The 19,861-nt window shown below is 43.3% G+C and overlaps 1 protein-coding gene across 25 annotated transcripts in view; it reads left to right on the top strand.

Annotated features, from left to right (window-relative positions):
• The window catches only part of RBFOX1 (RNA binding fox-1 homolog 1), a 2,180,200-nt gene that overhangs the window by 271,242 nt on the left and 1,889,097 nt on the right, over positions 1–19,861 (top strand). The gene's annotated exons all lie outside the window — the stretch shown is intronic.

The raw sequence follows: 19,861 nt of genomic DNA, 5'->3' as shown, positions 1-19,861 counted from the left end.
TATTGATTCCTTCTAGTGTATTTTTCATTTCAGTTATTGTATTGTTCATCTCTGTTTGTTTGTTCTTTAATTCTTCTTGATCTTTTTAAATCATTTCTTGTATCTTCTCAATCTTTGCCTCCATTCTTTTTCTGAGTCCTGGATCATCTTCAGTATCATTTTTCTGAATTCTTTTTCTAGAAGGGTGCCTATCTCCCCTTCATTTAGTCATTTTTCTGGGGTTTTATCTTGTTCCTTCATCTGGTACATAGCCCTCTGCCTTTTCATCTTATCTGTCTTTCTGTGAATGTGGTTTTTGTCCCACTGGCTACAGTATTGTAGTTCTTCTTGCTTCTGCTGTCTGCCCTCTGGTGGATGAGGCTATCTAAGAGGCTTGTGCAAGTTTCCTGATGGGAGGGACTGGTGGTGGGTAGAGCTGACTGTTGCTCTGGTGGGCAGAGCTCAGTAAAACTTTAATCCACTTGTGTGCTTATGGATGGGGCTGGGTTCCCTCCCAGTTGGTTGTTTGGCCTGAGGCAACCCAACACTGGAGTCTACCCGGTCTCTTTGTTGGGGCTAATGGCAGATGCTGGGAAGGCTCCCGCCAAGGAGTACTTCCCAGAACTTCTGCTGCCAGTGTCCTTTTCCTCATGGTGAGTCAGAGACACACCCCGCCTCTGCAGGAGACCCTCCAACACTAGCAGGTTATGTCTGGTTCAGTCTCTGTGGGGTCACTGCTCCTTCCCCTGGGTCCTGATGCGCACACTACTTTGTGTATGCCCTCCAAGAGTGGAGTCTCTGTTTCCCCCAGTCATGTCAAAGTCCTGCAATCAAATCTCACTAGCCTTCAAAGTCTGATTCTCTAGGAATTCCTCCTCCAATTGCTGGACCCCCAGGTTGGGAAGATTGACATGGGGCTCAGAACCTTCACTCCAGTGGGTGGACTTCTGTGGTATAAGGGTTCTCCGGTTTGTGAGTGACCCACCCAGCAGTTATGCAATTTGATTTTATTGTGATTGCACCCCTCCTACCATCTCATTGTGGTTTCTCCTTTGTCTTTGGATGTGGGGTATCTTTTTTGGTGAGTTCCAGTGTCTCCCTGTCAATGATTGTTCAGCAGTTAGTTATGATTCCGGTGTTCTCGGAAGAGGGAGTGAGAGCACATCCTTCTACTCTGTCCTCTTGAACGAAGCTCCCTAATTCTTTTTTCCCCCCCTTCGAAATAAAGTTTATTGGATGATTCCAGACTTTTCTTTTACAGGACTGCCAGCTATCAGATTTCTTTACAGGAATTGTTTGCTTCAGGGCAATGTGTCCCAATTGGTTTCCAAATATGAATCCTTAGTACGGACTTCACATTGTTGCTATTTCTACTTTTTCTCTTCTACTTCCCCTGCACAAAAAACACACAGATTATTCCCATCTCTTGGTGCCCGGAAGATTATAGGCCTTGAGAAAGAAAATGCATGCGTTCTACCATTAGTTTTTTATTTTTCCTTTAGACATTTTCTCTCCATTTTGCGTGGTTTTGTAACCTTACCCAAAATGACCTCTTTATTAAGCCCCCGCTCTGTGCCAGGTACTGTAATGAATAAATGCTATAGTGATAGTGGTTGATATAGCTCCTGTCTTCATGGAACTTGCAGTCTATTGGAAGAAGATATTAAAGGGGTAAACTAATAATCTTATAGTTACACAGTGTGTGTTGTGTGGTGAAGCAGAGGTAATAGGATGGGATAAAGACATTCAAAGAACGTGGGGAGCAGCATTCCAGGTGGCAGAAACTGCCTGTGTACAAGGAGGGAGAGGAGGTCAGTGTGTCTGAAGTGGTGAGTGAAGGGGAGAAGATTGCAAAGGCAGGGAGTGGGGCTGATTGACCTAGGATCTTGTAGGTTGAGATAAAGGTTTGGGATTTCTTACCCATTAGAATTTTTTCAGCTGAAAGTAGCAGAAATGTCAACTTGAAATGGCTTAAACACTAAGAAGATGAATACTTTCTCATAACAAGCAGTCTGGAGGCAGGGGAGTAGGGCCAACTCCTTTGAATGACTAACTAAACCCCCATCATCTTAGCCACCTTTCAGCCATGAGTGTTCATGTGATCTAGTTTTGGCCAATGAGCTGGAAGTGAAGCTGCTCTGGAGTTTCTGTGAAAATTTTTATACTACTCTCTCCCCTCCTATTTCTTTCTGCCTGGACTGGGACAAGATGGCTAGAGCTACAGCAGCCACCTTGCAACCTTGAGGGAAAAAGGCCATGTGGTAGATTTTGTTCTTGATCACATCTACTTGCTCTTCTCCTATAAGGATACTATATGCCCTCTTCTTCGTATCTGGCTTACCAAGCCTACCTGTAGGAGGAACATGCTTCTGTTCTCCATTGCTAGGCATGGACATATAACTTTGGCCAATAGGACGTGAGCAGATGGTGAAGTTTGATTGTCTGAGCAGATGCCTTAAATGCAGTTGTGTGGCTAGATTTTTTAATTGGAATTCCCTCTGTCAGTAGAATGGTCATTGCCCTTGTAGGGTCAGCTCCTTCAGTCTGCAGCCTGGAATGAAGTCACATGGGGCAGAGACACAGCTAACTGCAGCCTATATGTCCCTTGAGTGAGCCATGCATATTGTTGTTGAAGACCCCTTAGATTTTGGGGTCATCTGTCACTTTAGCAAAGTGGGTTAATAGAGGCCAAGAGGATACCCTGACCCACTCCTTGTTTCTGAAATTCTTATTTTGTGAGAAAATCCCCTTTCTAAGTTGTTGTAGTCAAGTTTTCTGACCCTTGCAGACAAAAGCATTCCCAACTGAGATGAGGAGTTACAAGGTTGGTTGACTCAGAGGCCAGTGGAATCACCAGGACCCCAAGCTCCTTTTGTCTTTCCATTTGTTATGCCTTGTGTATTCTCAAGTGAAGCCCACTCAAGTCTAGAAACCTGTACAATTACTGCCTTGGGTCCAACAATCCATGCAGACTCAAAAACTTCTGCTGGGGAAAATAAAAGACTGTCCCAGCCATGAACATCCGATTTTAGTATCTAAAAATCGTTTCTTAGAAGTCTCCAGCAGACATCTCCCTCCCTCCCCCACCCCTTCCCCACCCCTCCCCCACGCCAGTATCTTATTGAACTGAATTGGTTAACATGCCCATCCCTAAACCTATCACTTTGGTTGGTAAGTGAGAACACCATGATCGGTCTAGGTAGATTAGAATTTTGCAGAACCACATGGGGACAGGTGGACCCCACCATGGAAGGGAAACTTGCCGCTGGATGAGCAAGCAATAGTATCTGCTAGGATCTCCTCTGGAAGCCATTTCTGACTCCAGGACAGGGTTAGGGGCTTCTATCCCCTGTTCTCAAATACCCCAGGTACTCATCTTTTTTTATACTGGACTGCAATGCTATTATTTACTAACATGTCTGTCACCCCAGGAGGTTCATATCCTATCCCTCTCTGTACACCAGCATTTGTCCAGAGCCTGGCAGATAGCAGGTGCCCACTAAATGTTGAGATGGGTGGGTATAGAAGGTGACCCATTGGAGCTGTCAGACTATGAAGGGGCTGGGTAGGGAAAAGACTGGCTAGGTGGTAAGATACACGAAGGCAGTGACTTCTCACCTCTGTATTCTCAGTGCCCAGAATTTAGTGGGTGGGGGGTTCAGGAAATGTTTGTTGAGTGAATATTTGTATACATGCTGGAGGCAGCCAAATCCTCCGGGATAATTATCCTGCTTCATTCACCTTTAAGGAGCTGTCTCCATTTTTGAAGTAAAATCCACAAAGGAATCAAGATCTGGGTTCAAATTTTGACTCTTTTTTGTTGTGTGACCTTGAGCAAGTCATTATGTCTCTTTGAGCCTCTGTTTGTTCATCTGTAAAATGGGACTAATAATAGGTCTTATCTCAATGTCATAATGTGTGTAAAGCTCTTTACGTATCTAGAGTGTGGTTAGCTCTCAAGAAATAGTGCTTTCCCTTCTCACTGCCTCCAAGTGGGCAGAGGATTTGGAAGTGGGGAGGGAACAAACTGCAGAGCCCCCTGGAAGACAAAGCAGAGGGTCCCTTAGAGGCAGCACTGAGGGGCTATTGCATTATCCTGGTTCTACTAAACAGCCGACCAGAGGATTAAGAGCCGTCAGCAACCCCTCGCCTCCTGCTGGCCCAGGACAAGAAAATGGTCTTTAAGTGTGCTGCCTGTTTAAAGCTAGACAATCCACTGACACCTCATAAACTGTGCTGTTAGTAATTTAAAGGGTTTGTGGTTGAGAAAGTGCCAAATTCCTTCCACCAGCCCCACAGGATGCAGCAAAGACACACTCTGGGAGAACCTATTAAAGAAAACTAAATGTGAGATAGGCGGTCATTAAAAGCTGAAACCAAGCCAAGCTTTTCAGCTTCCTGAGCATCTGTGCTTCGTGTCCAGACCACGATTACCTGAGCAGAGTGTAGACCTCTGTTGGCTGGTGTTACTGGAGGAGAACCCACTCTGAAACTCCTAACTCCCTCCCCCCTGTTAAGTCATTATTCCTTTGGGTCAAGCATTGCCCTGGATAAGCTATTCTTTTAAAATTCTCTGGGGAGGGCCAACCCAGTAAGTCACTTAAAAATGTGTGAATTTCCTGATTAATTGGAGAGTTGGCCTGCCAGGATTTCTTGGGTCCTCTGGGGCTTCAGGAGTGCTGAAGTGGAACTTAAGGGAACAGAGGGATGGTTTAACTTCAGCAAAGCCTCTCCTTCCTCTGTAGAAGTTTGCTTGCTTCTGGCTGCTCTTCTTTTGTTCCCTCAGGCTTCACATCCTTCCTCATTCCCCAGGACCTTTGAACACAAGGTTCCAGCTGCTTGGCTTGATCATTCCTCCTCCTTTTCACTTCATTAATTCCTATTCCTCATTCTGCTTTCAGCCCCTTCATCGTTTCCTCGGGGAGACCTTCCTGAGGAGTCCCCCACTCTCCCTTATCCTCCCACCCCACCAGCTGCATTTCTTTCAGACACAGTGTCTGTTGTAATTTTACATTTGTGTGATTGTGTTATTAATGTCTGTCTTCCCCAAGAAAGCTTAACATTTATCAGGGCAAGGAATTTGTTCTTTCTCAGCACTGCTTTCCTGGTGCCTAACATATAGGTGCTCAATAAATATGTTGACTAGATGAATGGAAAGAGGGTTGGAATGTTCCCAGGGAAGAATGTCTTGTCAGGTGGCCCATTAACTGGAAAGGCTGGTGGTAAATTGAAGCTTGAGGCTTGGCTGGATTCAGTGGTTCCTTCCTTCTCTGAGCGCTGACTTTGGCCATGGTGGGTCCTGAACATTCCAGGCCCCTGTTATCAGGTGTGACCACGTCTACCTCCTTAACGGCACAGACAGAGGCCCCAAGCTGGGGCCCATTACTTCTGCCCATCCTACTTCAGATCATGTGCCCATTTTTGAGAAATTCACTGTCATGGCCAGTGCAAGGTGGCACATGACTCCATCTCCTGGGTTCAAGAGGAGACAACCCCATCAGAACCAAATTGTCAGAGAAATGGGGAGGAGTGATTCCCAAATCAGGGTGAATGGACACTGGGTGAGGAGCTGGGAAATGGCCACATGATACCATTATTATTGTCATCATCATCATCACCTTTGTTACTCCATGATAATCTGGAGTATGATCCCCCATGATAATCCCCCATGATAATCTGGTTGGGTTAAATAGGTGTGTGAATGTGAAAGAGGACAAGTCATTATTTCAAATCCATTTACTGGATGCTAATACTTCTGCTCACGTTTCATTGGCTAGGACTCAGTTACATGACCACACCCAACTGCAAGGGAGGCTGGCTGGGAAATGGAGTTCATAACCCTCCCACACAGCATCCTCCATGCTCTTTCCTCTTCTGCTGGCTGGATGCAGATGAGAATGGCCATTGTGGGAGCCATGTGTTGGAGACAGCGATGGAAAGATGGAAACAAGATGGGAAGAGCCCAGATCCCTGCATCACTGTGGGAGGAGAGCTTCTCTCTGACCTAGAATAGTTGTTTTGGACTTTATGTGAGCAAGAAATATTTTTCTATTGTGCTTGAGCCGTTATCTGTGCAGGGGCTTGTTTGTTACAGCCCCCAGTGTTGCCTCTCACTAACACAGTGCCTCTCACCCTCCCTTCTCCCTTGCCTCCCACTGGCAGGCAGGGGAGGGGTTAGGGAGTTCTTGGTCCCGAGTCTGAGCAGCAGACATGTGAGAGAGCTGCAGGAGACTTGGTTCCTACAAGTAGCTCCTGATCTCTCCTGGAATCCTCACACTTTGTGTTTGAGGGAGCCTTAAGAGGCCCCATACGTGACAATCCATTGTCATGAGCCTTTGGGTTTTGTCTTTGATACCCCAGGTAACAAAATGGGCTTATCCAAGAAAATATTAGGTCAGCTTAATTGTAAAACATAGAGGCCCCCCTGAGAGCATGCACAGCGACTTCTACCTTTATGAGAGATTTTATGACTCCAAACTGCCTGTCAGGATGTTTAAACAGCCCCTCGGAGCATCCAGTAGTGCCCTCGTAGTCATTACATACCACTAATGGGTGCTGAGCTTTCCAAACCCTATTTACTGCGTGGATTTAGTCATCCCGGAGGACCTATTTCTAATTAAATAATACATGATTTCAAAGTATATAAGTACAGTGTATGTGCCCAGGGCTGTTCTTCTGGGTCCTAAGGTTCTCTAGCTCCAGACATTCCCATGAGCTTCCTAGATGGGGGCCAGAGAAACTTTCCTCTTTGCCAGAGTTTTGAAGCAACACTGTCCGTTTTCCTTGGGAAAGTGTAGGAAATGCAGACTCCTGGGCTCCACCCTAGAGAGTCTGACTCAGTAGGTCTGCAGTGTGAAACCTGCACTTTTAAGAAGCAGATCCAAGTACTTCCTTCATTCCATGAATATGAATTGCATATTTACCTTGGGTCAGGCTCTGTGCTATATCTGAGAACAGAGCAGACCAGATTGCTCTCTGTGTGGCATTTACTGCCTAAAAGGGACAGAATTGTAAGGCAATGCAACTTGGGGTCCTGCATATTTCCCCTGCAGTTCTTTATTTCTTTTTTGGCTTCACCCTGACTGATCCCTAATTCTCTAATTTTCCAACTATTACCCCGAAACTTGATTGTCTAGTTGCATGCAGCAGAGTAACCACTGGCTCCCCCACTCCTTCCTTGGGTCTTGTGCTTGGGCCAAAGACCCCCCCTTTCCCTCCCTCCAACCCCTGTAGGATTTCCTCCTCAGAGCAAGTCAGGTGGACAGAAGGCTCTCCTAGGCTGTGCAACTATGTGCAAAGTGTCTCACCTTTCAAGGCCTCAGTTGCCCCATCTCTAAAATGGAGATGATCATAATTTACCTGCCTTGAGGGTGCATGACCTTAAGACCCCCTTTATTATGGTTTGAATTGTGCCCCACCCCCAAATTCATATGTTGAAGTCTTAACTCCCAGCACCTCAGAAGGTGACCTTATTTGGAAATAGGGTCATTGCAGTTGTAATTAGTTAAGATGAGGTCATACTAGAGTAGGGTGGGACCCTAATCCAATATGACTGGTGAACTAGTGTCCTCATAAAAGGGGAAATTTGGACACAGACACAGGAGAATACCATGTGAGGACTGGAGTTATCCTATCACAAGTCAAGAAACACCAACGATTGTCAGAAAACTGCCAGAATCTAGGAGAGAGGCCTGGAGCAGATCCTTCCCTTAGCCCTCAAATGGAACCAACCCTGATGAGACCTTGATTTCAGACTTCTGGCCTCCAGGACTGTGGTACAGTGCATTTCTGTTAAGGCACACGGTTTGCGGCACTTCATTATGGTAGCGCTGGTGAATGAGTATACCTTTTGAGCCTGAGATCTTTTATTCTTGAGCACAGTTGTAAGGACCTCATTCCTAGCAGTCCAAGGGCCTGGGCCCACGTGCCCACACCATGCTGAGGTCTGCACCGAGACAGCATCCTGATGTGATGATGAAGATTGTTATGCCACCCCCACCTACAGTTCATTGACTGCTTTTATTGTGCCTGGTGCTTCTCTCATTTACTGCTCTTCTCCATCCTGTGAGGTGACCTCTAGAAGCCCATTTTAGGGATGTAGAATTGAGGTTCAGAGATATGGAAGTGACTTGTCCAAGGACAAGCAGCTACTAATTGGGAGAATCAGGATGTGAACCCAGATCGCTTGACTCTAATAGCAGCTTCAACCACTACCCTGTAAAGCCTCCAAGCTCTCCTCTGTATATTGGTGTTCAGTAGGAATTTCTCTCTACAGCAGGGTTTCTTAACATCGACACTATTGCCATTTCAGTTCAAGGAATTCTTTGCTGTGGAGGCTGTCCTGTGCATTGTAGAATGTTTAGCACCTTGCATGGCCTCTATCCACGAGGTGCTAATAGCACATCCTCCCGTCCCTATTTGTGGCACCAAAAATGTCTCCAGACATTGCCAAGTGTCCCCTGGGGGGCAACACTGCTTCAATTGAGGACCCTTGCTGCAAGCGATGTATCTTTTAAAATTACTGTCCGTTTGGTCCAGGAGAAAGGTTATCAGGCAGTAGGACATTTTAGAGCATGTTCAGAGTGGGGCTTCTCCAATGTGCATAAGAAATACTGTCCAGCCTGGAGGGCGGGAGCCTGTTAGTCCACATACTGCAGGCTTTCTGGGGTGAGCTGTAGCTCGAGCAAAGAGGCAGAGAAAGGAAAAGCTGGGGTTCTGTGGCCAATCTTGGTTACCCTTTGTCCATGTGGTCATAGATCTTTAAAGTGTGGAGGAAGAGACTTGGGAACTCCCGTAGACCCAGGAATGGGGGAAATAGAATTAGTTTATTTCTTTAGCTCATTATTTAATTCATTTCTTAAGTACCTTTTCTATGAGACAATGATGAAGGACTTTCTTTAAGAACTGTGTTTGAGTCTTGGCTCTGCTGCATCCTAACTGGTGACCTTGGGCATGTGTCTTAACATCTCAATTTTCTCACCTGTGCGATAGGACTAATCACACCACGTACCCTAAGGGATTGTCGTGAGGATTAAATGAATCAATGTATGTATTTAAGGTGCTTAAATCTTGCCTGGCGCAGTGTTAAGAGCTCATCAAATATGTAGCTTTTATGAGGTCTCATTTCCAGTGGTGGAGCTAGGTTATAGGGACACAGCAAGCTCTTCTTGAGCAGGGTTTCTCAACCTTGGTGCTCTTGACATGTGGGGCTAGACAGTTCTTCGTGGTGAGAGGCTGTCCTGTGCCTTGTGGGATGTTGAGCAGCATCCCTGGCCTCCACCCACTACCTACCAGTGGCACTCTCTTCCTCTAGTCGTGAAAACCAAAGATGTCTCTGGATAGTGCCAAGTGTTCTTGGGGGACAAAATTACCCTTAGTTGAGAACCACTGTTCTAGACTGTGTTAAAATAAGTTCCTTGAGGCCTTCCCACTCAGCAGCAACATCACCTTGGAGCTTGTTAGAAATGCAGAGTTGCAAACCCTGTCCCAGCCTTACTGATCAGAACCTGCATTTCAACAAGATCCCCAGGCAAGTCAGATACATCTTGAGGCCTGAGGAGCAGGGCTTTCAGGAGCAGATCCAAAGGGCACAGCTCAGAGTAGGCACCGGGTTCGTTGAATGAATAAGTGAATTGTGACCAAGATAAAAATTCTTCCCTTAAAATTCTAAGTCACCTGCATTTTCCACTACCATGCTCTGAGCTTGTGGGCTCAGACACAGGCCTGAGGTCAATGCTTTATCAATGGCTTTACCCAGGAATCCTAATTCATCCAGGCCCTCCTAGATCAGGGTGAATTGGGGTGATGGGTGGTGGAGCAGGTAGAGGTAGCTGTGGACAGAGTTGTGAAGTCTATGCAGTGTATTCCCAGCCCCTGAGTGGGTTATGCCCCTTCCTTTTCCATCTGGAGACCTTGATATGAATGATCTGGGGTGGAGACCTGGAATCAATGTTTTTAAATGCTTCCAAGTTATCATAGTGATGGCTGAGGAGCTAAAGCATATAAATAAATTATATCCTCCTATTTTTTTTTTTAAAGTTTGTGTTGCAATGAGCTTATAAGAGAACACATTGGAAGTAGCTTCAGATGTAGTAGCTTCAGGATTTTTTCTTGTTTTGCCCCTAGAAGTGCAGCAAATGTGAGTAGAGCAGAAGCAGCATTTCTCATGGCAGGCAGGAGAAGGAGACAAAGGGGAAGGTGGACGCATTTAGAAGGGAGGTAAACACTCTTTATCCCAGCCCAGGGGCTGGTGACTTTGAACCCGTGCATGAAGGCAATCCACTGAGCCCCTTTTGCAAGCCTCAGTTCTGAAATGTCAAGCAGAATTGTGGAGACTGAACACTAATGCTTTGAGAAACAAGAGTTATGTTTTAATAGGGCTTGTGATAGCTGCTAAGCCAATTCCAAGAGGAAATGTGCCTTAATAAATACTCTTGATGGCGGTGATGAGAATTATCCCTCAGTGTGGATAATCTTGCTGAGGAGGAGATGATGGGCTGCTGCAGGTAGACCGAGGGAGTCTCCCTGCTTAAAAACACATTTTTCTGTTGGTGGCATGTGTGCGCGTGTGAACAGAACATTTAAAGTCTGAGCAGACTCCATGACAACTTCAAATAGAGGCTTGGCTGAAATCCCTCCTGGGCCCCAGTAGCCATCTCAGCATGGATGAGGTATTATCAACTCCTGATGAAGATTGATTTTAAAATAACTGGGTTCTCGAAGATCCTAATTCTGGAAATCAATTAGATTAATCGGCCTTGTAAAAATGACCATGCAGAATGTGTTTCAAGGTTACTGGGGAAATTCTGAAATCATCAGAGTGATTAGCTCACTGAGTGTGATGTGGTCTGTGCTGTTGGTGTGTTGGATTTGGTTTACAGTGTGGCTTCGAAATGGAGCTGAGTTACCTTCTTCCAAGGTGAGCTGGGTAGGGGCTCTCATTACAGTTCTTAGATGCAAGAGACAGAAAGGGACACTGGTTGATTTTGGAGAACAGGAATTCCTGAGATGGTGGCGAGGAGCCCACACAGTCAGAGGCCACATAGCCAGGGTCATTGCCTAAAGTCACACCGTTAAACTAGTCACAACAGGAGGGGTTTTCTTAAACATAAGAAGAAGGCTGCAGATGCTCTGTGACCCCAGAAAATGACAAATGTTCAGTATAGTGGAATAAACATTCATTCATTCACTCAAAATATTCATTGAGGACTTACTATGAGCCAGTTCCGTGTGCTTGGGAAATCACAGTGAGCAAAACAGAAGAAAATAGCTATTCTCACAGGGCTTATGTTCTACTGGGGAGAGACAGAAAAGAAATAAGTTATGGAGCTGTGTAGACCAATATGGTAATCACTAGCCATGTGCAGCTACTTAAATGTAGACAATTGATTTAAACTAAATAAAATTAAACATCCAGTTCCTCAGTCATGCTAGACACATTTTAAGTGGTCAATATCCTATGTGGCTAGTGGCTACTGTATTGGACAGCTCATAAACTCGGAGTCCAAAATCTCATCAGTTCATCTAAATTATCCAAATTCAGTATGGGGAGGCTATGAGTATGATCCATCCTGGAGGACAATTCCTTTCCATCTGTGGACCTGTGAAACTATAGAAAAGTTATCTGTTACCAAAGCACAATTGTGGGGCAGGCATGAGATTATAACTATAGGCATTCTCGTTCAAAAGGGGAGAAAAATGGAAGGTCAAAAGGAATCACCAGTCCTAGGCAATATAAAAAACCAGCCAAGAAAATTCCATAAGGTTTTGAGCCCCAGGAATAATCCTCTGATTTGTAGCTCCACCCTTCAGATTCATAGCTCTGCCTTCTAGGCTCATGGCTGTGCCCTGTGGGTCATCCTTCCTTTTTCATGAAAGGTAGCAAGTATTTTGCAATTGAATAGTTTTATCAGTGTGCTTCTTGACTATAGAATTTGGGGGACTGACAGTCTTCTTTCATTTTGTACTCTTTCAGTCCAAGCTGGCAGTGTTTCTGATGATATAAGTTTCTTAAGAACTTTGTGGAACTCTCATGTCTGTCACCAGGATTCACTGCATTAGACAAGAGGCTTGTTCATGGATATTTCTGAGATAATCTCTAATTTTGGCTTCTGCTGAGATGGCTTAAGGGACCTAGGAGTCACACCCTAAGTCTCTTCAAAGAGCCTTTTTTTTTTTCCGGTACGAGGGTCTCTCACTGCTGTGGCCTCTCCCGTTGCGGAGCACAGGCTCTGGACGCGCAGGCAAAGAGCCTTTTTTAACTGAATTTTTCAAACCTGAAAATTTTACCTTCCTGCTGAATTAGCAAGACGTACAGCCACACCCTTGGCTTTTTCTCTAGAGCACCCTCTCCTGAGTATGAATCTCTTAATTTTAACATCTTTTGCCATCTGGGTAGGCTTAGAAGTTCTCAGATCATTCAGTCCTGCTTTTTTTCCATATCAGTTTTTCCCTCAATTTGTTTCTCTCCTCTCATATTTTACAATAAGCATCAAGAAAAAAACAGGTTGGACCTTCAACGCTTTGCTTGGGATTATTTAAATATTTAGGGTCGTTGTTTATAAGTTCTGCTTTCCACAGAATGGCAGAAAACATTCTGCTAAACTTTCTGTCGCTGTATAACATCTTAACCCCAGTTTTCAATAACATGCTCCTCACTTCCTTCTGAGTACCTACTGGCAGCATCCTTAATGCTCATATTTCTACCAACAGTCTGTTCATCTTGAGTTAGATATTCTCAGAGGCAATTTGGGTTTTCCTATAATGCTCCTCCCTTCCTTCTGAGCCCTCACCGGCAGTGTCTTTGACATCCATATGTGTACTAACACTCTGTTCAAGCTGACCCAGGCTACTTCTATCATGGTCCTTAAAATTCTTCTAGTCTCTACTCATTGCCCAATTCCAAAGCCACTTGCATATTTTTAGGTGTTTGTTATAGTAGCACTTCACTTCTAGGTACCAAAATCTGTATTAGTTTTCTATTACTGCTCTAACAAATTACCACAAATTTAGTGGCTTAAAAGAAAATGCATTTATTATCTTATAGTTCTGTAGGTCAGAAGTCTGGCATGGGTCTTACTGGGTTGAAATCAAGATGTTGGCAGGGCTTCCTTCCTTCATGGAGGCTCTAGGAAGGAATCTGTTTTCTTGCTCATTTGGGTTGTTGGTAGAATTCAGTTCTTTGTGGTTATAGGATTGAGGCCCCTATTTTTCTGGCTGCAAACTGAAGGTTGTTCCCAGCCTCTAGAAGCCATTATACTCCTTGGCTGTGTCCTCCTCCCTCTGAATTCAAACCCAGCAATGGTGGATTGAATCCTTCTCACGTCACATCTTTCTGAATCTTTCCTGACTCAACTGGAAATATGTTCTCTGCTTTTAAGGACTCGTGTGATTAGGTTGAGCTGACCTGGCTAATCCAGGCTAATCTTCTTATCGCAAGGCCCATGCCTTTAATAACATACGCAAATGTGATTTTGCAACGTAGGGTAACATATTCACAGGTTCTGGAGAATAGGATGTGGACATCTTTGGGGAGTCATTCTGCCTGTCCTAAGAGTCTTACAGAGTTTTTCCATACTCACTGAAAGCTGTAACCCCCAGTACTCAGGTCAAGGGAAGAGCCACAGAGATACCAAGAACCTCTCCCTCTCATGTCTTTGGTGATACACCAACCTGGGCTCTGGAGGCACAAAGCTGTAGTTGACTGGGGCAGGGTCATTTACAGAGACATTGATAACCAGAAAGTTTGTGCTCTAGGAAAAGGGGGTGAAGGCATGAAGCGTAGAGGCTGAGAACCTGAACTTGTCAGATACATATGGATTTAAATTCCAGCTTGTCCACTTGACTTTGAACAATTTATTGAACAAGAAACAATTGAACAAGTTAATTAACTTCTTTGAGGCTTGGTCTTCTCATCTGTAAATGGGTATGATGAAAATACCTATGTCAGGAGTGACTGTTGGAAGAGGATTCAGCAGAACACACCCTGTGAAGCTTTATTATCACGTCTGCTGCACACAGGTGGCTTTCTGAGGGCCCTTGAAGAAGAGGTTGGGAGATGTATGCTGATCTTTGAAATGCTACAGAGGATACACAAGATAGCTCCTTTCAGCCTTCCTTGTGCCTGACTAGGGGCTCATAACCCTAAGACACCATTGTGGTTTCAGGAACAGCAGGAAATGTGGGGAGACAATGGGTCCAGGGGGAGGCCCTGAGGATGCTGCAAAGTGCATAGGGACCTGAGCTTCATCTCCAAGGGATAATGTGTGGGAATAACTTTATATTGCTGATTATTTTTTTTAAACATCTTTATTGGAGTATAATTGTTTACAATGGTGTGTTACTTTCTGCTGTATAACAAAGTGAATAAGATATATGTATACATATATCCCTATATTCTCTCCCACTTGCGTCTCCCTCCCACCCTCCCTATCCCACCCCTCTAGGGGGGCACAAAGCACCAAAGTGATCTCCCTGTTCTATGCAGCTGCTTCCACTAGCTATCTATTTTACATTTGGTAGTATATATATGTCACTGACACTCTCTCACTTCGTCCAAGCTTACCCTTCCCCCTCCCTGTGTCCTCAAGTCCATTCTCCACATCTGTGTCTTTATTCCTGTCCTACCCCTAGGTTCTTCAGAACCATTTTTTTTTAGATTCCATATATATGTGTTAGCATATGGTATTTGTTTTTCTCTTTCTGACTTACTTCACTCTGTATGACAGTCTCTAGGTCCATCCACCTCACTGCAAATAACTCAATTTAGTTTCTTTTTATGGCTGAGTAATATTCCATTGTATATATGTGCCACATCTTTTTTATCCATTCATCTGTCGATGGACACTTAGGTTGCTTCCATCACCTGGCTATTGTAAATAGTGCTGCAGTGAACATTGTGGTACATGACTCTTTTTGAATTATGGTTTTCTCAGGGTATATGCCCAGTAGTGGGATTGCTGGGTCATATGGTAGTTCTATTTTTAGATTATTAAGGAACCTCCATACTGTTCTCCATAGTGGTTGTATCATTTACATTCCCACCAACAGTGCAAAAGGGTTCCCTTTTCTCCACACCCTCTCCAGCATTTATTCCTTGTAGATTTCTTGATGATGGCCATTCTGACCGGTGTGAGGTGATATCTCATTGTAGTTTTGATTCGCATTTCTCTAATGATTAGTGATGTTGAGCATCCTTTCATGTGTTTGTTGGCAATCTGTATATCTTCTTTGGAGAAATGTCTATTTAGGTCTTCTGCCCATTTTTGGATTGAGTTTTTGTTTTATTGATATTGAGCTGCATGAACTGCTTGTGTATATTGGAGATGAATCCTTTGTCAGTTGCTTCATTTGCAAATATTTTCTCCCATTCTGAGGGTTGTCTTTTCATCTTGTTCATGGTTTCCTTTGCTGAGCAAAAGCTTTGAAGTTTTATTAGGTCCCATTTGTTTATTTTTGTTTTTATTTCCATTTCTCTAGGAGGTGGGTCAAAAAGGATCTTGCTGTGGTTTATGTCATAGAGTGTTCTGCCTATGTTTTCCTCAAAGAGTTTTATAGTGTCTGACCTTACATTTAGCTCTTTAATCCATTTTGAGTTTATATTTGTGTATGGTGTTAGGGAGGGTTCTAATTTCATTCTTTTACATGTAGCTGTCCAGTTTTCCCAGCACCAATTATTGAAGAGACTGTCTTTTCTCCATTGTATATTCTTGACTCCTTTATCAAAGATAAGGTGACCATACTTGCGTGGGTTTGTCTCTGGGCTTTCTATCCTGTTCCATTGATCTATATTTCTGTTTTTGTGCGAGTACCGTACTGTCTTGATTACTGTAGCTTTGTAGTATAGTCTGAAATCAGGGAGCCTGATTCCTCCAGCTCTGTTTTTCTTTCTCAAGATTGCTTTGGCTATTTGGGGTCTTTTCTGTTTCCATTCAAATTGTGAAATTTTTTTGTTTTAGTTATGTGAAAAATGCCATTGGCAGTTTGATAGGGATTGCATTGAATCTGTAGATTGCTTTGGGTAATATAGTCATTTTCACAGTGTTGATTCTTCCAATCCAAGAACATGGTATATCTCTCCATCTGTTGGTATCATCTTTCATTTCTTTCATCAGTGTCTTATACTTTTCTGCATACAGTTCTTTTGTCCCCTTAGGTAGTTTATTCCTAGGTATTTTATTTTTTTTTTGCAATGGTGAATAGGAGTATTTTCTTAATTTTTCTTTCAGATTTTCATCATTAGTGTATAGAAATGCAAGAGATTTCTGTGCATTAATTTTTTATCCTGCTACTTTACCAAATTCATTGATTGGCTTTAGTAGTTTTCTGGTAGCATCTGTAGGATTCTCTATGTATAGTATCAGGTCATCTGCAAAGAGTGACAGTTTTACTGCTTCTTTTCTGATTTGGATTCCTTTTATTTCTTTTTCAACTCTGATTGCTGTGGCTAAAACTTCTAAAACTATGTTGAATAATAGTGGTGAGAGTGGGCAACCTTGTCTTTTTCCTGATCTTAGTGGAAATGGTTTCAGTTTTCACCATCGAGAACGTTGCTGGCTGTGGGTTTGTCATATATGGCCTTTATTATGTTGAGGTAAGTTCCCCCTATGTGTACTTTCTGGAGGGTCTTTATCATAAATGGGTGTTGAATTTGTCGAAAGCTTTTTCTGAATCTATTGAGATGATCATATGGTTTTTCTCCTTCAATTTGTTAATATGGTTTATCACATTGATTGATTTGCATATATTGGAGAATTCTTGCATTCCTAGGATGAACCCCACTTGATCATGGTGTGTGATCCCTTTAATGTGCTCTTGGATTCTGTTTGCTAGTATTTTGTTGAGGATTTTTGCGTCTATGTTAATCAGTGATATTGGCCTGTATCACAATCATACTATGATTGTGTTACTGTTGGTTTCCCCCTTATGGCTGTTAGCATTTGCCTTATGTATTGAGGTGCTCCTATCTTGGGTGCATAAATATTTACAATTGTTATATCTTCTTCTTGGATTGATCCCTTGATCATTATATAGTGTCCTTCTTTGTCTCTTGTAATAGTCTTTATTTTAAAGTCTGTTTTGTCTGATATGAGAATTGCTACTCCAGCTTTCTTTTGATTTCCATTTGCATGGAATATCTTTTTCCATCCCCTCACTTTCAGTCTGTATGTGTCTCTAGGTCCAAAGTGGGTCTCTTGTAGACAGCATATATATGTGTCTTGTTTTTGTATCCATTCAGCCAGTCTATGTCTTTTGGTTGGAGCATTTAATCCATTTACATTTAAGGTAATTATCAATATGTATGTTCCTGTTACCATTTTCATAATTGTTTTGGGTTTGTTATTGTAGGTCTTTTCCTTCTCTTGTGTTTCCTGCCTAGAGAAGTTCCTTTAGCATTTGTTGTAAAGGTGGTTTGGTGGTGCTGAATTCTCTTAGCTTTTGCTTTTCTGTAAGGTTTTAATTCTCTGTCAAATCTGAATGAGATCCTTGCTTTGCAGAGTAATCTTGGTTGTAGGTTTTTCCCTTTCATCACTTTAACTATGTCTTGCCGCTCCCTTCTCGCTTGCAGAGTTTCTGCTGAAAGATCAGCTGTTAACCTTATGGGGATTCCCTTGTATGTATTTGTTGCTTTTCCCTTGCTGCTTTTAATATTTTTCCTTTGTGTTTAATTTTTGATAGTTTGATTAATATGTGTCTTTGTGTGTTTCTCATTGGATTTATCCTGTATGGGACTCTCTGTGCTTCCTGGACTTGATTGACTATTTCCTTTGCCATATTAGGGATGTTTTCAACTATAATCTCTTCAAATATTTTCTCAGTCCATTTCTTTTTCTCTTTTTCTTCAAGGACCCCTATAATTCAAATGTTGGTGCATTTAATGTTGTCCCAGAAGTCTCTGAGACTGTCCTCAATTCTTTTCATTCTTTTTTATTTATTCTGCTCTGTGGTAGTTATTTCCACTATCTTATCTTCCAGGTCACTTATCTGTTCTTCTGCCTTAGTTATTCTGCTATTGATTCCTTCTAGAAAATTTTTAATTTCATTTATTGTGTTGTTCATCATAGTTTGTTTGCTCTTTAGTTCTTCTAGGTCCTTGTTAAATGTTTCTTGTATTTTCTCCATTCTATTTCCAAGATTTTGGATCATCTTTACTATCATTACTCTGAATTCTTTTTCAGGTAGGTTGCCCATTTCCTCTTCATTTGTCTAGTGGGTTTTTACCTTGCTCCTTCACCTGCTGTGTATTTATCTGTCTTCTCATTTTGCTTAACTTACGGTGTTTGGGGTCTCCTCTTTGCAAACTGCAGGTTCATAGTTCTCATTGTTGTTGGTGTCTGCCCCCAGTGGGTAAGGTTGGTTCAGTGGGTTGTGCAGGCTTCCTGATGGAAGGGACTGGTGCCTTTTCTGGTGGATGAGACTGGATCTTGTCTTTCTAGTGGGAAGACCACATCCGGTGGTGTGTTTTGGGGTGTCTGTGAACTGATTATGATTTTAGGCATGCTCTCTGCTAATGGGTGAGGTTGTGTTCCTGTCTTGCTAGTTGTTTTGCATAGGGTGTCCAGCACTGTAGCTTGCTGGTTGTTGAGTGGATCTGGGTGTTAGCATTGAGACGGAGATCTCTGTGAGAGCTTTCGCCATTTGATATTACATGGGGCTGGGAGGTCCCTGGTGGACAAATGTCCTGAACTTGGCTCACCCATCTCAGAGGTTCAGGTCTGACATCTGGCCGGAGCACCAAGACCCTGTCAGCCACTTGGGTCAGAAGAAAAGGGAGAAAAAAAGAAAGAGAGAAAGAAAGAAAAAAATAAAGTTAAATAAAGTGATTAAAATAAAAAAGTGATTAAAATAAAAAAAAGTAAAAGAGTAAAAAAAAACGAAAGAAACAAGAGTACAACCAAACCAAAAAACAAATCCACCAATTGTAACAAGCACTAAAACCTATACAAATAAACAACAAAAAAAAACCCCCAAAACCGGACAGACTGAACCCTAGGGCAAATGGTAAAACAAAGCTATACAGACAGAATCACACAGAGAAGAAACACATACACAGTCACAAAAAGAGATAAAGGAAAAAAAAATATATATATATATAAAAAGGAAGAGAGCAACCAAATCAATAAACAAATCTACCAATGATAATAAGCTCTAAATACTAAACTAAAATAAACATTAAACCAGAAACAAATTAGACACAGAAAGGAAACCCCTATTCTATAGTTGCTCCCGAAGTCCACTGCCTCAATTTTGGGGTGATTCATTGTCTATTCAGGTATTTCACAGATGCAGGCTACATCAAGTTGATTGTGGAGATTTAATCCGCTGCTCCTGAGGCTTCTGGGAGAGATTTCCCTTTCTCTTCTTTGTTCACACAGCTCCTGGTGTTCATCTTTGGATTTGACCCTGCTTCTGTGTGTAGGTCACCTGAGGGCGTCTGTTCTTTGCTCAGACAGGGCAGGGTTAATGTAGCAGCTGATTAGGGGGCTCTGGCTCACTCAGGCCGGGGGAGGGAGCAGTACAGAATGCAGGGCGAACCTGTGGTGGCAGAGGCCAGCGTGATGTTGCAACAGCCTCAGGTGCGCCATGTGTTCTCCCGGGGAACTTGTCCCTGGATTGCAGGACCCTGGCAGTGGCAGGCTGCACAGACACCCAGGAGGGGAGGTGTGGATAGTGACCTATGCTTGCACACTGGATTCTTCGTGGCTGCACTAGCAGCCTTAGCATTTCATGCCCGTCTCTGGTGTCTGAGCTGATAGCCACGGCTCGCGCCTGTCTCTGGAGTTCGTTTAGGTGGTGCTCTGAATCCGCTGTCCTCAGGCACCCCCAAACAATGGTCACCTGCCTCTTAGGCAATTCCAGACTTTTCCCCGGACTCCCTCCCGGC

The sequence above is a fragment of the Pseudorca crassidens genome, chromosome 15 (assembly GCF_039906515.1).
Source record: "Pseudorca crassidens isolate mPseCra1 chromosome 15, mPseCra1.hap1, whole genome shotgun sequence".
In the NCBI taxonomy this organism is placed as follows: domain Eukaryota; kingdom Metazoa; phylum Chordata; class Mammalia; order Artiodactyla; family Delphinidae; genus Pseudorca; species Pseudorca crassidens.
Note: the sequence above shows the minus strand (reverse complement) of the source record. Positions and strands in the feature narration are given on the sequence as shown.